Raw genomic sequence first — 18,037 nt, 5'->3', positions numbered from 1 at the left:
CCCCCCCCCCACAACACACACACACACACACACACGCACGCACACAAGCACACATTTCCAAGGATCTATACATGTTAGAATAAGGGAAACCACTGAAGTAGGACTCCAGGCGGACTCGGATTCAAGGGGATCCTATAACAGTGAATCAGCAGAGGCTAAATGAAGTAGAGATGTCAAAGATGTAACCAGGCTGTAAAAACAACCCTGCACTTGTCAGCTTCCATCTGGGAGACTTGGCAAGCTAGAGAAGAATGTCACCGAAGGAAATTTTTTCTGCCTGTTTCTTCTGAGTTATGTAGACAGGCTTGCTTACTATAATGTCATTCAGTCTATACTAACCTCTACTCCTTACTTCTGTCATCTACTGAGTTATGGGTAACTCCCTCTCATTCCCTGAAGCCTTTAGTGTCTGACTCAGGGTTTTTATGTTAGCCTCAATTTTTGTTTTAAAATTCAAAAAAAAAAAAACCATGTGGAATCTCTTCCACTGCTACACCTACTGCCTCCTTGGCTCTCTGTCCCCCATGACCTTCATCTCCACTTAACTTCAGTCACAAGCTCCCAATCCCACATCTTGGGCTTTATCATCACTTGACATTCCTCCACCTCTGGGATCTTGACTTGAAAGTCCCACTCTNAGCACTGAGTGTTATGTGGAAACTAATTTGACAATAAACTATTTGTAAAAAAAAAAAAATCATTCTCATGATTTCAAATCAGCACATTTCCTGAAGAGATTTCTTTTACATTTTTTCATCAACATGATAGAAGGTGACATCTAGGGCACAAGAAATAGGCTTATATCAAATCTCTCATGACCTGCTTGATAATGCACTGCACACGTCTCATTGGACTCAATAGCATTTCTGACAGATTCTCCATCTTTCACACAGCTTTGGTTTTATATAAATATAGTAAGTGCCACAGGCTTGTCTCCTTAAAACCTCAGTGCCAAACCTGCTCAGGCCATAAATGTGTGAGCTGACAGAGAACACTGATACTCCCTTACAAGTCTCCTTTTCTCGTAAAAATGGAAGTGTCAGATTATGATAATTCTCTCTCCATCAAATGCCTATAAAAGGCAGACAAATTGAGGGAAGATAAAAGTTAGCAAGTGGTACGTAAGAATAAAAGAGAAAATAGCAAGCTGTTAAGCTCTTCACGGCTGTGGTAACTGCTGTCATTCTGATAACACAGTTCTTGTAGACCATCAGGCCACAGCCAGCTCCTTCCTCAGACCTGACAAAGTCTGAGGTTCTGGCTACTCTTCCAATTGAGTGATGTGTCTGCATGGAGACAATGGCCCAAGAGAGGCCTTATCCTTTCATAACCACAGGAAGGTTGGTGAAGTCAATCTACATCACTAGTTTCAAACCAAGTGATCATCATATTCGGGGGAAGTAGGTGTTATACAAATTTCTGAACCCCACTCCCTAATTCTGATCCACCAGATCTATTTTTGTTCATTTTGTTTTATATTTTTTATGCTTTATTAAAGTAAAATTCTACATACAGTGAAATGCACAGATTTCTTTCTTGCCCTCCTTTGGGTTAGCTATTAATTATCGTTCTATTTTAAATCTTTTGGGCTTCTAGCTCTACCTCTCTGTTGATTTTTTTAAAGTAATTTATATGTTATTACCACATATGTCTTTAAGTTATTGGTCTAGTTAGAGTTAAAGTTTTTCCACTTGACTTAAAATGCTAGAGCCTAAATACAACATGATCCCATTTACCCCATTTTCTGTTATTGTTGTTACTGTTTCAAACCTAGATACATTGTAAACCACAAGCTTATAATATTTGCATTAAACAATTAAATAATATACAAGCTTATCATATTTGCATTAAAAGGTAGTGGTCTTTTAATAAGAAGAAGTTAAGGGGAAAGAAAAAGATAACTCTTTTGCATGTATATACATATTCATCTTTCCTCTTGCATTCCTTCCTAGAGATCTGAGTTTGCCAGTCATTATTTTTCTTCAACCTGAAGAAAGCCTGTAGCATTTCTTGTAGTGTACTGTCTTCTGGTAGGAAATTAGCAGCTTTTATTTACTTGAAAAGTCTTTGCCTTTATTTTCTAGAGATATTTCTTCTGAAGAAAGAATTCTAAGTTGAGAGGAATTCTTTTTGGCACTTTAAACATTTTCTTCTATTGTCTTTTGTTGAGATTTCAATCATCTCAATTCATCTTTGAATCAGTTTCCCTGTATATAATATTACACACACACACACTTCTGATGCCTTTCAAGATTTTCTCTTTATTTTTTGTTATCAGCAGTTTGATTATGATGTATATACTTAAGGTTTTCTATGTATTAATTCTACTAAGAATACTCTAAGATTTTGAAATCTGAGGTATGTTTTCATACCTCAGTCATTATGTTTTTAATTTATTCTTTCCCATTTTCTCTTCTTGTCAGCTGGGATTTCACATACACATAGATTAGACAACTTGATATTATCCCACACATCTCTGAATGTTTGTTTCTTGTCTTTAATCTTTTTTTCTCTTTGTTCTGTAAACTGGATAATTTTTAATTGGTCTTCCACCATATTTAATGTGCTGTTAAATCCATCATGTGACATCTTTATATCAGATATTTTCATTTTCAGCTCTAAAATTTACATTACATTCTTTTTTATGGTCAGTATTTCTCTGCTGGCCTTCTCCACATGACCATATGACTCAATATGACCATCTTTTCTTTCAGCCCTTGAACATATTTATAAAAGTTGAAAAGGACTTTAAAATTAACTTAATTTAATTTAAATAAATTAAAATTATTAAAATAATTCCAGCATCTTATCCATCTCTGAGGCAGTTGGTCTATTTCTATTGCTCTTCCTCTTGATCTAGTGTCATGATTTTATTTTGCATATTTAGTGATGTTCGTTTTTTCTAAACATCATGAATGGTACACTGGTGAGAAACTAGATTCTATGCTCTTCTCTGCGTGCTACTTTTTTCCTCTAGCAGTTACTTTATTGGTTGCTCACCTTGAACTTGTGAATGCTTGTTTTTACATATTGTTACAGCAGGCCTACTCTTAGATTTGTTATATCTCAGGGAAAATCTCACAGGGGTAATCCTGCATTATAGTTTTTAGTCTGAAAGTTTGATGTTTCAAAAAAAAAAAACCAAGGTAGGGCAGCTGGGTGGCTCAGTAGGTTAAGCATCCGACTTCGGCTCAGATCATAATCTCACACTTCGTGAGTTTGAGCTCCGCATCAGGTGCAGTGCTGATACCTCAGAGGCTGGAGCCTGCTTCAGATTCTGTGTCTCTCTCTCTTTCTCTGCACCTCCCCCATTCAGTCTCTGTCTCTCAAAAATAAATAAACATTAGAAAAATTTTAAAATTAACTTAAATTTTTAAAAAAAGGTATTTTTAAAGCCCTTTAATTTGCCACATGATTCTTGTTCCAAATGTTTGTCTTCCCTGCGGTGGGCAGCAGCTAACATCTCTACCTCTACTGAGCCTTTTAAACTTCCAAGCCATTGCTTTCCACTGATCTTGTATTCTCCTTTACACTTAAACAGTTACCAAGGAAAGTCTGAGGAAAGTTTATCTTTATAATGTGGTGTTCCCTCCTTTGTAACCCTTTCCTTACTGGGAAGAAATTCTCAAAAACGTAGGCAGCCTTGAATACTGCTCTCTGCTCTCTGTGGAGTTCTTGCTGCCAAGAAGTGGGAAAGAAGGATAAGCACAGTTCCCTTATATCAAAGGTCAAGTTCTGCTTTCGGTCATTCTCTAGTGGCTTCATTACTTCTCATTAAGGTTTTGTAATTTGGAACTATGTGAGGTGATAAATGTTAACGAAATTTCTTGTGATTATGATTTCATAACACATACATGTCGAATCATTGTGTTGTACACCTTAAACTTATACAATGTTGTATGTCAATTATATCTCAAAAAGCTGGAAAAAAAATATTTTATAATTGTTACATAAGGCCAGATATGGGGAATGTCAATCAAATACAAACCTACTCCACCATTATCAGAACCAGAATATCTATTTGGTCAGGTGGCGAGTTGGTTTTTAAATAAAGCTTCTCCTTGCTTCATTCATTAAATATTTATTTGCTAAGCACGTCTTATATGCTGATGACTTTTCCGGGCTCTACAATGCAACAATGAACAAAGTAGATAAATTTCCCCATTTTCTGAGAGCTGAAATTCTAGTGGAGTAGGGAAAGAGAGAAAAAAAATAAACAGAAAGTAATATCATATGGTGATAAATTCCATAAAAAAATTTAAAACAGAATAAGGAGGTATACCTATTCCTCTTCTCCCTTCACATTACTGAAAAGATAAATCATCAAAACCTTTACAATAAAATTAAAAATACGTATAATAAAGGCACAGAATATCATTTAAATCAAAATGGTTAAAAGCCATTTTGTAATCTAATGCTATAACTTAAAAACATTTTATTATAAGTATTTATATTATAAAAATACAAACTGTATCAAGCTATTTGAAATATTATAAAACCAACCGTAACATTATCTTGTTACTCTTATATTTGCAAGGAGACAATGCAAAGATCTCCAGTTCAAGTCACCTTTTAATTATCTAATATTCTAAAGTCCTTACTCCCCATGAGTCCTACTGGCTCACATGTGCTCTATGTCTGCCCTCAGTTTTTTCCCTTCCTCTAGGATTATCACTCTGCAGATTCCCCTGTCACTCCCCTGTCCACAGTGTTCTCCCTTACAAATCCATTCAGCGAGGCAAATATGTAATGAGAATTTATTATGCACTACCACTGTGATAATGGCCAGGGATTAAAACACAGAAAGGGAACATCCAGGTAGGTTCCATCTTTAAAAGAATCTAGTGGGAGATACATACTCATCATAAATCACCACAATTCAGTATATTAAGTAGCATGAACTAAGTAGTACAGGAGACAGAGTTATTGGGTCCACCTTCATGGATATTTGGTCACCCATGACCATTGTTACCATCATATCTCTTGCTCCTTTGTCCTTCAGCCTGCAAATGGTGGGAGCTTTGATTTTGTCAATCTTTGGATAGCCTCTTTGGTTCTGGATAGCTTCTCAGCTCCTTCCATCACTCATTCGATGCATTTCCTACACAAAATTCTTTATTATTTTATTTTATCTTATTTTAATGTTTTTTTAAAATTCATTTTTGAGAGTCAGAGAGAGACAGCCAAGCAGGAGAGAGTCAGAGAGAGAGAGAGAGATACAGACTCTGAAGATAGGATCCAGGCTCTGAGCTAGCTGTCAGGACAGAGCCCGATGCGGGGTTCAAACCCACGAACTGTGAGATCACGACCTGAGCCAAAGTCGGACGCTTAACCGACTGAGCCACCCAGACGCCCCCAAATTTTTTATTTTAAATACTGAAAATGGTTTTTCGTTTTTTCATTCGGTCCCTAAACAATAGCACACAACTAGTAGAGTACAGTAACACTGTCTGTTTTTTTTTTCTTAAAAAAANCCATACTAAAAAGAGGTGATAACATTTTCTAAGACATTCTGACTAAAATGTTGCTTAAGGTCATTGTGCTCTGCTAACACTAAATTCTTTAACTAGATATATATAAGAAAGAAACTATGAGACCACAAGTATTGTGTGTACTGGATGAAATACATCTAAATCAAAAACAGATCTATAGAATCAAAGAGCTCAAACATAAGTTTCAGATTTATGGTCAGGTGAATTATCCTAATCATTAAGAGATTAAAGTTGCAACAAACAGGACAGTTTTCTTGAGATTTGTCTGATTCTTAAACTTGTCTGATTCTTAAATTAGTTCTCACATGTTAAACAGCTGACTGGTTTACAGATAATTAAATGCAAAGAATCTTCAGGGGTAAACCATATGAATCGGTGAAGGGATAGCTAAACCTTAAACAACTGCATGAGTCCCAGCTTGGAGGGGCCTGGAACCATTATTATGGCCATTCTTTTTTTTACTAAAATAGCTCTCTGTTTGCCTAAGTGGATTATGCGGTTGTATATTATTAACATTTCCTTTCTTTGTAGAGACAATCACACGATGCCTGCTACATAGGAGATACTAAAAGACATCTCACTACACATGATTCAATGGAGAACTTATGTGGCCTATTAGATACGTATTCTGGTTTGCCTACAGTTGCTAAAAGAAACATTGCAGTCAGTCCAGAATTGCAGTAAAACTATATAAGAGCTTTTAAAGCTTTCAAGTTAACCCAAATCCCAAACTTGAGGTTACAAATGGGAAAAGAAAAAATGGATAGTCTCATAGACCCACTCCAGCTTATTGATGAGAGAGGAACACAAGAAGACCTCATTCTTTCTTAATCATACTTTTAGCGAACATGTGCCACTGACTGAACTTTAACTAGAAGAAGCACAAGTTTTTATTTTTAACTCTGTAATTATAGAAATAAATTTGTAGATAGTCTAACACATTAAAAAAACATCTATTCTCATTTATTTGGGGATTTTTTTGGTGATCCCACAAGACTTAAATGTTTAAGTAGTCACATTAAGAACTGTCTTAGCAACAGATCAGAATGCTTTACATAGAAAAATCACACAGCCTTATTTTAAGAGCCTCTCTTAAGTCTTCAAAATCAGTGCTTGAAAACAGAAGAACTAAGTTTAAAAGAAGGCAGAGAACTCAGAGCACCTGGCTCTCATGGCACGCATCAGGCTCAAGATGGCATCATGAAGGCCTGTGTCCCTCTGCCCTCAGGAGTAGGGGTAACATATTTATATATGTATGTATGTATGTATGTATGCACATATGTATGCTTTTCATTTTAGCGAGAGACTGTGATCAGGGTGGGGAGGAGAGGAGCAGAGGGAGAGAGAAAGAGTCTTAAACAGACTCCACACTCTGCGCAGAGCCACACACAGGGCTGGATCCCACAACCCTGAGATCATGACCTGAGTGCAAGTCAAGAGTCAGAGGCTCAACCAACTGAGCCACTCAGGTGTCCCTGGGGAGACTGGATGGCTCAATTGGTTAAGAATCCAACTCTTGATTTTGGCTCAGGTCCTGATCCCAGGGTCGTGGTATCAAACCCCATGTCAGGCTCTGTGCTAAATGTGGAGCTTGTGTAAGATTCTCTCTCCTTCACACTAAGTCTCTCTCTCTCTCTCTCTCTCTCCCTCTCTCTCTTGCCCGCTCTGCCCTTCCCTCCCCTTGCACACACGTGCTCTCTCTAAAATAATTATAATAAAAAGACCACAATCCTAACCTGCAAAGCAGAATGCATAAAAAGGAGGAAGGAGGTAGATTATAACTTTAGGCCTAAAATATCTTGATAATATACACTCTAAGGCACTCTAGCCTTGAGAACTCAAGTTCTCCTAAGTATTATTCAAAAGTCTTTGGACAAAAAGGAGTCAGAACATATGACAAACCTTTCTGCTTCCTGCTCAGTCAATGCTCCCCTGAAGAAATGAAATGCAGAACTCAGATTTACTTAAATTGTGGATGGTCAGGATGTAGATAAAGAAGAAACATAAATCATAAACTTGAAACACTATCCAGCCTCAATGATATTTAAGAAAACTAATGAGTTGAGGGTAATTAAATTTTGGTCTGCCAATTTACTCAATTGTTTTGATTAGTTCTAATACCTTTCTAGTTAATGCTTGGATTTTCTAATATCATAGAATGTTTTGCATATATTTATATTTTGTTTCCCTTCTCTAGGTTTATACTAATGGGTCTGTTTCATAACTTAGCACATTGGCCATAATCTCCAGAATCTTAAGAAGCTATAGAGTCACGTCACATTCTTGTATTTTTTTAAATAAAACAAAAACGTTTCATATAATTCTCTATTAGTTATAATGTTTATGATGTTGACCACAGTTATGAAGGAGATATTTTTTATCATAAGAAATTGATAAAAAAAAAGAACAGAAACTTCAGTTATAGACAAAATATACAGGACTTTTTCTTTGTTTTTGTTCAGTATTTACACATGATAGATGTGGCATTCTAGCAAACTGGGAAAATTGCAGTCTTATCCTGTGTCTTACACCAAAATAACATCTAGGTGGAACAAAGATATAAAATGAAAGAATTAGACTATAAAAGTATTTGAATAAAATTGCAAATACGGTTTTCTTAGAGGTCTAAGAAATTTCTACATATAATAACCAGAAAGTATAAAAGAGATTATTAATGAATTTAACGTCACAATAAAATTATTTTGTATGACAAATAAAATAAAACCCCTGAGCAAACTGAAAATGACAAAGGACAAATAGGAATGAACGGAAGAGGTTCAGACCCATTTCTAATAATAGGAATGCCCTGATAGAAAAGTGGGCAACATTCATGATAAAGACAAATGCATTTGAAAAGAACTTCAGCGTTGCCATAAATCAAATTTTAGCAAAAATGAGCTTCTTTTAAGTCAAGGAAATTATAAAGTCATGAAATTTGGTAGTATGACTGACATTGTTTGAATTCTAGTATTGCCACTTACTAGCTATGCCAAGTCACTTAACACTTTCGTGCTCCAGTTTCTTCATTTGATAAATCCATTCCAGTCACACAGGGATCCATCCACACATATGCCGGTGTGTTATGTGTATATAGTCAAGTGTCACTTTCCTCATGGCTGTTATGTGGCTGAAATTAATGAATATATATAAGCAGTGTGTGCCTGGCACACAGGTACTCAGTTAATGGCAGATAACCAAAAGATTTAAAATTATAAATTGATTAGGAATGAATGCAGCTGCAAATAATAAAATCCAAAACAGAAACAAAATGAAAATAAAATTTTAAGCAAACAGGAATTCATTTTTCATACAGAACAGTAAATCCAGAGGTGGGAAGTTAGTTCAGCTTCCCAAAGATGCAATCGGGGACGCAGGCTCTTTTTTGATGTTGTACTTGACAATCTTCAGTGTGGAGGTCTCTGTACTCATAGTTATTGCTTCATGATTATGGAGTGATGCTGTATCTTTGGGTATCATCTCTCCATTCCAAACAGGAAAAAGGGAGGAAGGAGAGAAAGGCATAAAATTAGAGTGTGGTGCCAGCTCCGCTTTTCTCTTCTTATTAGGAAAGCAAACCCCTAAAATAGTAACTTCTACCTATATCGATGACTCAGAAATGTATCACATGGTCATCATTAACTGAAATGTTGCTGGAGAGAAAGGGCTAGTAGATGGCTATCGGGTCTACCAACCAGTTGTGTTCCTCATAAATAGCAATGGTGAAAAACAAAACAAAACACTTAGCAGTAGCTCTCACCTCTAAACTCTTTTTGAAACTCTTCACTGCTTCCCCCCCTCATACCTCCTCCCTACCCCAATATCTGGCAACCACCCCCCTCTTTTCTTTATCTATCAGGTTCTCCTTCTAGGATGCCTATAATGAGAATATTACGTATATCACGCTTGATGGTGTCACTGAGATCCCTAAGTCTATTTTCATTTTTTATTATTTTTTTTCTCTCTCTTATTCAGCCTGGCTGCTCTCCATTACTCTGTCCTTCAGGTCACTCATTGATTCTTCTGCTTCCTCTAGACTATTTCTTCCATGTAGTGTATTTTCAATTTTACTCACTGAGTTTTTCATCTCTGGTTCTTCTTTGTTTCCTGTTTGTTGAGGGTCTCACTGAAGTCCTCCACTCTTCTGTTAAGTCCAGTAAATATCTTCATGACCATTGCTTTAAATCCTGTATCATACATATTGGTCATCTATGTTTCATTTAGCTCTTTGCTGTGATTTTGTCTTGTTCTTTCATTTGAGACATAACCTATTGTCTCATCTTGTCTAACTTTCTGTGTTTCTGTGTTAGGAAAGTTGGCTGCGTTTCCTGATCTTGAAACTAGCAGCTTTATGAAGAAGAGACCTGTAGTATTCTGAAGAGCAATGCTTCCTGTCAGTTAGAACTTGACACTTCAAGGGTGTCTCCTATGTGTGCTGTGTGTACCCTGCTATTGTGGCTGAGCTGCCTATGCCTTCAGTACTGTCATTTTCAATGGCTCTCTTCGCCCATTGTGGGCACTTTTGTTCCCCGTGCTAATGGGCCATTCTGGAGCCATCTTAGGCTTGAGTTTAGTCAGACCAGAGATGCAGTAGCACGGAACTGCAGGGCACTTTTCCTGTGTTGTCCCTTGAGAAATCTTCTTTGGTGCATGGGGCCTGCAGTCAGACCAGATGTTTGGCTCCAGCCCGCTGCTGAGGCCTCAGCCAGACTGGTGTGTGTGGTTATCTTCCCCTTTCCACAGGGCAGGAGTCACTTTGGAGCTGCACTGACCCCTGTCAGGGCTGCTTGGGTGCTGCCAGGCTGTGACACCGCTGTGGGTGGGCTCCGGCCAACGGTGTATTGGAGGGAGGACCACTGGAGAACATGGGGGCACAAGTCTGCACAGGTGTGTTGTGGGAGGGACTTGGAGCTGCTTTAGAGAACTCCAGGGTTGGAGAGGTGAGTCCCCAGGAGAGCATGGGGGTGGGACTTGTGGTGCCAGCAAGGTCCTTGCTGGTTTGCTCTGTGAAGAGAGAGCTCCCCCCAGGTGCGGGGTTGGAGGGGGCCTGTCCACAGTACAAAATGGGGACAGGGAACACTGTAGGTGGAGTGTGGTGGCACTGAGCTGCTTCCTGCAGGCATCTGTGTATCCAGGCTGGGGGGTAGGGCAGGGAAATGGTGCCCACCAACTTCTTTGTTCCTGACACCTTCTAAAGTTCCGTGACCCCCCAGAACATGTTCTGAGATTAGTAAATAAATGTCCCTCCTGTACAGCACGGGCATTTTTCAAACTACTGCTTCTATGCTGTATCTCTGAGGGGGCTGTTGTGCTCTCTCTTCGAGGGCAGGGACTCAGTTTCCTTTCATCCTCCAGGTTCCCCAAGTGCAGAACCTATTCATTTTTAAAGTTCCACATGTTAAGCCTCACTGATTGTTAGGCCCTTCTGCTTTTCAAAGCCAAATGTCATGGAGGTCCATCTTCTCTGTGCTTGTTGGTGCCTGCTTTGAGGATTTTATCCAGCCCCCTCAATGCACATGTGGCATCCCTCCCTGCCACTGATAAGTCCATTTGGCTCCTGACTGCGTCTCTGCCCTTCCCACCCACTTTGACACGGCCTCTCCTCTACACTTAGCTGTTGGGAGTTTGTTCTGCCAGTCTTCTGGTCGTCTCCTGAGTTATTTACACAAATATGGGTGTTTTTAGTTGTATCCATGATATGAACTTAGGATCTTCCTACTCCACCATCTTCCCTGGAAATCCTAATCTGATTCATTTTAATCAAATGTTCTCTCATTTCTAAGAAATGGTCATGAAAGAAGAGAATGACATACTGGAGAGAACCAGAGTTTCAAGTAAATACATTAAGAGCATGGAGAGAGGTCTCAATTGTTATGTGTGGTGAAACATATAAAGAGGACTTATTTGATGTGATGAAGGTGTTGACTAACACTATGGAAGTAATCATTTTGTAATATACAAGTGTATCAATATACATCGTACACCTTAAATTTACACAGTTATATGTCTGGACTTTAAAAAAGGATGACTGAAGAGTCAATGGACAGCCATCAAACTAAATTAGTCTAATTTAGTGTTTATTTTGCTATTTTGGCCTACTACAACAGAAGCACAAAATCTGCCATTTAGGACAAAGTTGCAAATAATCTTTGTTATTTTGACTGAATTTGTGGAGGGAATTTAAAGGTCAAATATATTTGCATGTGAGATCTGAAAATGAAGATTTCTAAATCTTGAGGAGAGTTTCCTACTGACCTTAATGAAAGTGGTTTGCACTAATTTTACAGCAGATAAATACTCTGACAAGCTTCACAGAAGCATCTTCTTTAATTCTTACAAAAGTTCACTACAGAAGACAGGTAGTTAATAGTGCTTCAAAAGATGACAAATATATTTATATCCGAACCTGGAAAAACAATGCAGCACAAGGAAAGAGTCATGTATGGTAGATCACACACTAAGTTAATGCCAGACCAATAAGACATTTCAGTACAGCTGACTTTTCTTAGTTAAAAGAACATTCTGGGCCTAGTAGAGATTTTCATTCTTTTTTGGAATCTCAGAGAGTTGTTCAATTTGTTCTTGATAATCAGAGTTGATGATGAATTGTTATTCTGACACAGCAGAAATCCATGCATATCTGTTAAATGAAAGGACAAAAGAAAGACTCTCCTAAAGGAACTACATAAACTATTCAGTAAAATTCACTTTTGAGACTAAAACTATGAAAGCAAATGTTCCTAAACTCATCAAAATTCATGCCTTGTCTTCAAATTTTAGACGGATATTGACTTTCCAATAGATAATGTTTTTTGTTTATGTTGCTGTTGTTTTAGACTATTTGCTTTATCAGGGTAAGGCAGGGCAAGAGCAAGGACAATTTGGTATGGATTTAATGACAGGCTAATCTCATAGATACTTTTATTTTTACTTAGATTTATTTGGGATCAAAAGGAGTTACTCTCTAAAGAGATATGGATAGTGGCTATTCAGAAAAACTGGTTAGTATTCTGACATTTTCCATCATAGTCATGACTCAAATGTTATTCATCTGATACAAAATCAGTATTTTAAAGCTTGAAGTCTAAAGCACATCTCTGTCACACCTGCAGTAAGTTTCTATTTAGCATTCACAAGCCCTAAATCCATCCTCTTTTCTTTTTGGAAAGCAATTTCAAATAGATTTCATATGGAGAAATAAACAAATGCAAAGTATACAAACCACATACATCTGATTAGAATCAGTGAAACAAAAATTTGAGTATTGTAGAAAAGATCTATCAAATGAATTGTTTCCTGCCTATCAAATCCAAAACTGCTAAAGTGAAGGCAATGACATGTATCAATTATCGTAACTTTGTGAGGAAGTCTTAAATGGCCTACCTCAAGCAGAAATTTGAATTTCTTTGGTTGTTTCAAGTGGGTTATTTTCTCTGTAGCATGATTTTGATAGCTTTTTTAAGGTTGGAGCAAAATTTAATCATTGAAATCATGGCCCAGTCACAACTAAAAAAGGTAGCAAAAATTCCTGTCAAATCCTTTAACTATTAACTTGAACTTCTATTCATCCATAAAGTCCTAACAAAACTAACCTTCTCATCACTAAGGACATAATAATAAATTCTGCTTAATGTTAAGCTTATGAAAAATGTGACTTATTTTACATAAAGCTAACTTAAAATCAGCGATTGTTTCCTTGAATTATGCAATAAATTGAGAAGCCCAGTGGAATCAAGACTTTTTCTGAGGGTAATTATGAACTGATACTTAAACTATTTGGGATTTTTAGCATAATTAAAAGTGATAGACCATACAGAGTATTCGACTTATTGAATAGATATTAAATTAGTGATTTTACACAAATTCTGAACAGCCAAAGCATTAGTAATATTCCAGAGTTCTTCTATTTTTCTATCAATTCTCCCTAGAAACATTTGACTAAGTTTTAAAATAATGTCTCTCTTAATTGAAAAATGGAAAAACCAGACACCAAAGTGGTCTTTTCATTAGCTTCCTTCTTTAGAGAGTAGCAACATGTTGTGAAGACTATCATAAAAGCTATGATATTTTGAGATTGCTTTTCTTAAGCTGCTTAAGAATATAACTTTTATTCTGCTAGGGTCTCTCCTTGAATATTCATGAAGTGAATAAAGTTACAAAAACATGTTTATGCTGTAGTCTAAATATGAGTTGATACATGATCCTGCTAGGATTCTCAGAAGTATACTCAGGTTTAAAAAAGGAAATAGACACCAAAATCCCAAACTGTTAGCATTCTGACTGGTTCTGCCTGTACTATTTGGCATGCATATGATTTTGAGAAAAGGGATGGTTTTATTTACTGCTGATATCCCAGTTCTCATCACAGTGCCCTGAACAAAGTAAATGCTCAGTGAAATCTGCTCATTGAATAAATGCATAGACATACACACTAAAGTGGGGTCAAACTGTTGATATACTTTTTTCATGTAACAATAAATAGAAGAATGCCCTAAGTATTTTTAAAACATGATCTTTGAAGGTTGCATCACACTCTTTTTTTTTTTTTTTCAAAGGTAATCAGTAATTTATCTAATCAGCATTCTGGAGACATTATAATTGTTTCCATTTTTAAAAATATTATCTTTTTGGGGCATTACAGTCATTCTCAATTTTCTGTAATTCATAAAAGAGGAAAAACTGGCATATAGAGGACAATATTTTTAAGATTTTAAACTTGTGCTACTAAATAACCTTACAGAAAAAGTTCAACCCCTAACACCATATGAAGGTTTTATTTAAAAATATATCTTCAGACAAAATTTCTAATACAAAGATAGGAACAAATGAGCACATTTTTTTTTTAATCTATTGTCACTGGATGAAGGACCTTTTGAAGGTTTCCTCATAATCCCCTAAACTAGAAGAGGTAGACTCTAAATAAACATTGTAATATCATATTCATTTCTTTATCTATTTAACTCATACCACATTCCACAAGCGTAGAATGGTACTTGTGAATTCTTCCTACAAACAAAGAAAATCAAAGTAATTATTGCTCCAAGGTTGGAGGAGGTACATAGGAGAATCTAGAGCAGATCAATACCACCAGTCTGGATTCTATATAAGTGCACTGTAAATTGTAAAGGGTCATTCGAATGTATATTATTATTTCTTTAAGTCTGTAATTTTCCATTTAAAATATCACCCACTTCCTAAATGAACTGCCAGGAACTTAAACAATATTAATGATTACATTTTGGTTTGCCAGAACACTACTGTTTGACCCACACACTCAGACTGAAAACAAGAGCAAGAGCAAAAAAANATTTGTAAAAAAAAAAAAAAAAAAAAAAAAAAAAAAAAAAAAAAGCAAAAACAAAAAACCCAACTCCATTCAGATGAAGGAGGGGCTAAGTAATTGATATTCCTCTTCCTTAAAACACTGAAATGACTGTGGACGACTTAAAGTTCTCCAAGAAAGATCTTACAGATGCCAGAGAAACTCTCATTTTGGAAGAGGAAAGAAACAGTTTCAAGAATCATCTGGTCGACTGGCTTACAATCTGAATTTCCAAACTACTGGAGGACGTTAGAAAAGTAATAGGTAGAACATAAGATTCTTAAACTACTTTCAACATTACAAAAAGCTTTAAAAATTGTACAATCACCCATGAGAAATCTGTGCTGATTCCTTGCTTTTGCTTAGGATTCGATGAATTTAGTTATTAGCACAAGTTATATTAAATCAGACCCAGAGGTACACAGCAGGTTATGAACGTCTGCAGAGTTGGCTTCCTTTATAAGGGAAGTAACTGGATGATGCCATGTGGTCTAACCTCCTCTGCCATGATCCTGCGGGTGTAGTCTTGTCTGAAAGGTCTGTCTTACCACTACCTTAGGATAATCAAATGTTGTATCATCAAGACTAAGGAATGCAAGCAAGCCAGGTTTCAGTAAATTTTAAGTACCTAACATGTGTCTTCTTTGTAAAAACCAAACCTTATTTTCTGAGGCAGATAACTTATGGTATGTGTCACTTGCCCTTTTTGTGATCTTAGAGTAGAAAGCAATTTTGCACATTCAATACTGGAAATTGAGTACTTTCAAATAGGTGTCAGTTATGGTCTGTGGAACCATAAAATAAGCATTAAAGTAGCTCACCAAATATCCTGGCATAAAAAATGCATTTTGATTTGCATTTAGATTTAACTAAAACCAAAGGGACTCAATACTTGCAGTGTATTACATCATTATTCTTTGTTTAAATTTCTATTACAAAAAGAGACAGGTACATGGAGTCATAGAAGCCCATTCCAAAATTAGATCCTACCAAATATTGAGTAAAAACTTTCCTGATGACTTTCTGAAAAACAACTAACAGCTAGTCAATGACATTAAACATAACCACTTCTGCGTGACAAAAGCACTGGAAAATCCATAGCTTTACTTGCATTTTAGTTTCAAGCGACTCCAATAAAGAAATCGAAGCGACTTTTATAAACAGACTATACTGCCAAAGAATTTCCCCATGAAATTTCCCCAGGACATTTTCTTCCCTCTCTACCATTGTTTCAGAGCTGTGTTTTTTAAACAGAACAAAAATATTTTCATTCTCTTTTAGTGCTTGCACACTGTGCTATTTTCAGATTCCTCGCCTTGTTATTCAGTCAAGCTATCCCCTATTTAAAAATAAGTATCAGCCCTACAGATACATAATGATGGATTTTTGAATTTCTTTTCTCTTATTTCCCAATAAGAATGAGATATTTAAGAAAATGGGATTTGAAATAATAAAACTATCCAAAATGACCATCTCAGGAAAGGATTTTTTGGTCAGTTGGTCCAATGCTATTCACTCCATTCCGTTCACTCCGTGTTTGTAGCAGCTTTGCTAGATTGGGCCTGAAATGATCCAAGGATGTATGTAGCTGTTTTCCTTTGTCACCACTGCAGCTGGGTTTGCTTGGAAGTTAAGGAATCAGCAAAGTAGCATAAAATAAATCTCAAATCTTCTTTGTAAGAGAATAGCAATAAAAATGATTAGTTTTTGTCACCAAAACTTAGTAATACTATCTAATCCTTTAAAAGGGTTTCCTATGGGCCAGATTCTAAGTGTTTTACATATATAATTTGATTTCATTTACCCCGGGGTCCCTCCATGATGTTCTGAAAGGGGCACTATTACTACTCACAGTTTCCAAGAGAGGGTAACCAACTTGCCTAAGGTCAAAAAACTAGTGAGAGGTGTAGCCGGAGATTGAATCCATGGCCTTAAACAAGAGCTGAAGGGGACATCCCAGGATCTGATGCTTTGAGAGCTCTCTTCCCAGATGATTGTAAGCCAGAGTTAAGAACCATTGACAGGTCCAGATTCTATATCAAGGTGCTTCAACTGAACTGCTTTCAGGATCAGGCAGGTAATATAATGTCTGAAGCAAGCAAATACAGATCCCATACTCTAATTTCTATAATAATGGTACTAAATCTTTCACCTGCAAAGGAATCACCTGTGGAGATTGTTAAAAATGCAAATTATTAAGCCTCGGCTTCATAAAATCTTTGTGCAATCTGCATCAAAATTACCTAGATTTTATTTTTAAAAGTAAATTTCTGTGTCCCCAATAACCACTGCTCTAAAATCGCCTTACATGCTTAATACATTCTAGTATTCTCTGATTTTGAGCCTGGGTTCTCAAATATGAGATGATCACTTTATTCATTCTAGAAATATTTCCTGAGCATCTATTATAAAAAAGGAATTTCTAGGCACTGGGTAAACATCAGGGAACAAATCTAACGCCTTCCTCAAGGAGCTCATATGCTGCTGGGGAAGGAAAACAGAGTACGAGCGAATAAATATATTACATGAGTAAGTGCACTGGAGAAAAGTCAGTTGGGGGGGGGATGATGGGATTGAATGGTCTTTTATATGGTCGGAGTAGACTTTCTGATAAGGTCACATTGGTACAAAGGATGTGAGAGAGTGAATCGTGGAACCTGGAATAGCTCAACAATGTCCAGACTAAAGTGACAACAGAAAGTACAAAGCCTGTGAAGGGAAAGTTTGCTGGTATGTTGAAAAAACAAGGAGACCAGTGTTTGGACAGAAGTGAGAGGAGAAAGGTTATAATAAATCAGAGGTAGAAAGGTAATGCATCACATCGGGTGGTAGAGGCCATGGTAATCTCAACTCTGTATGACATTAGGAAACAATGGAAAATGACATTATCTGCCTTACATTTTAATGGATCTGCCTACCTACTGTATAGAGGATATAGTGTGTGTGGAAGCTGTAGGAGCAGGAAGACGAACTGGGGCGCTAAGTCCAAGCAAGAGAAGATGGTAGCATGGCCAGCATGGTGGTAGAGGAAGTGGTAAGAAGTAGTCAAATTCTGGATGTATTTTAAAGAGCGCATCGTGATGACTTTTCAGATGGATTGGATGTGGGCCGTGAATGAGAGAGAGAGATCAAGGATGACTAGATTTAATGTTTGGGCATTTAGAGTTTAGTAAATGTGATATAGGTAAAATACGCTCCCAGCAAATTCCCAGTTGGATACAGGTGT

This window comes from Crocuta crocuta, unplaced genomic scaffold, assembly GCF_008692635.1.
Source record: "Crocuta crocuta isolate KB4526 unplaced genomic scaffold, BGI_CrCroc_1.0 scaffold16, whole genome shotgun sequence".
Classification (NCBI taxonomy): domain Eukaryota; kingdom Metazoa; phylum Chordata; class Mammalia; order Carnivora; family Hyaenidae; genus Crocuta; species Crocuta crocuta.
Note: the sequence above shows the minus strand (reverse complement) of the source record.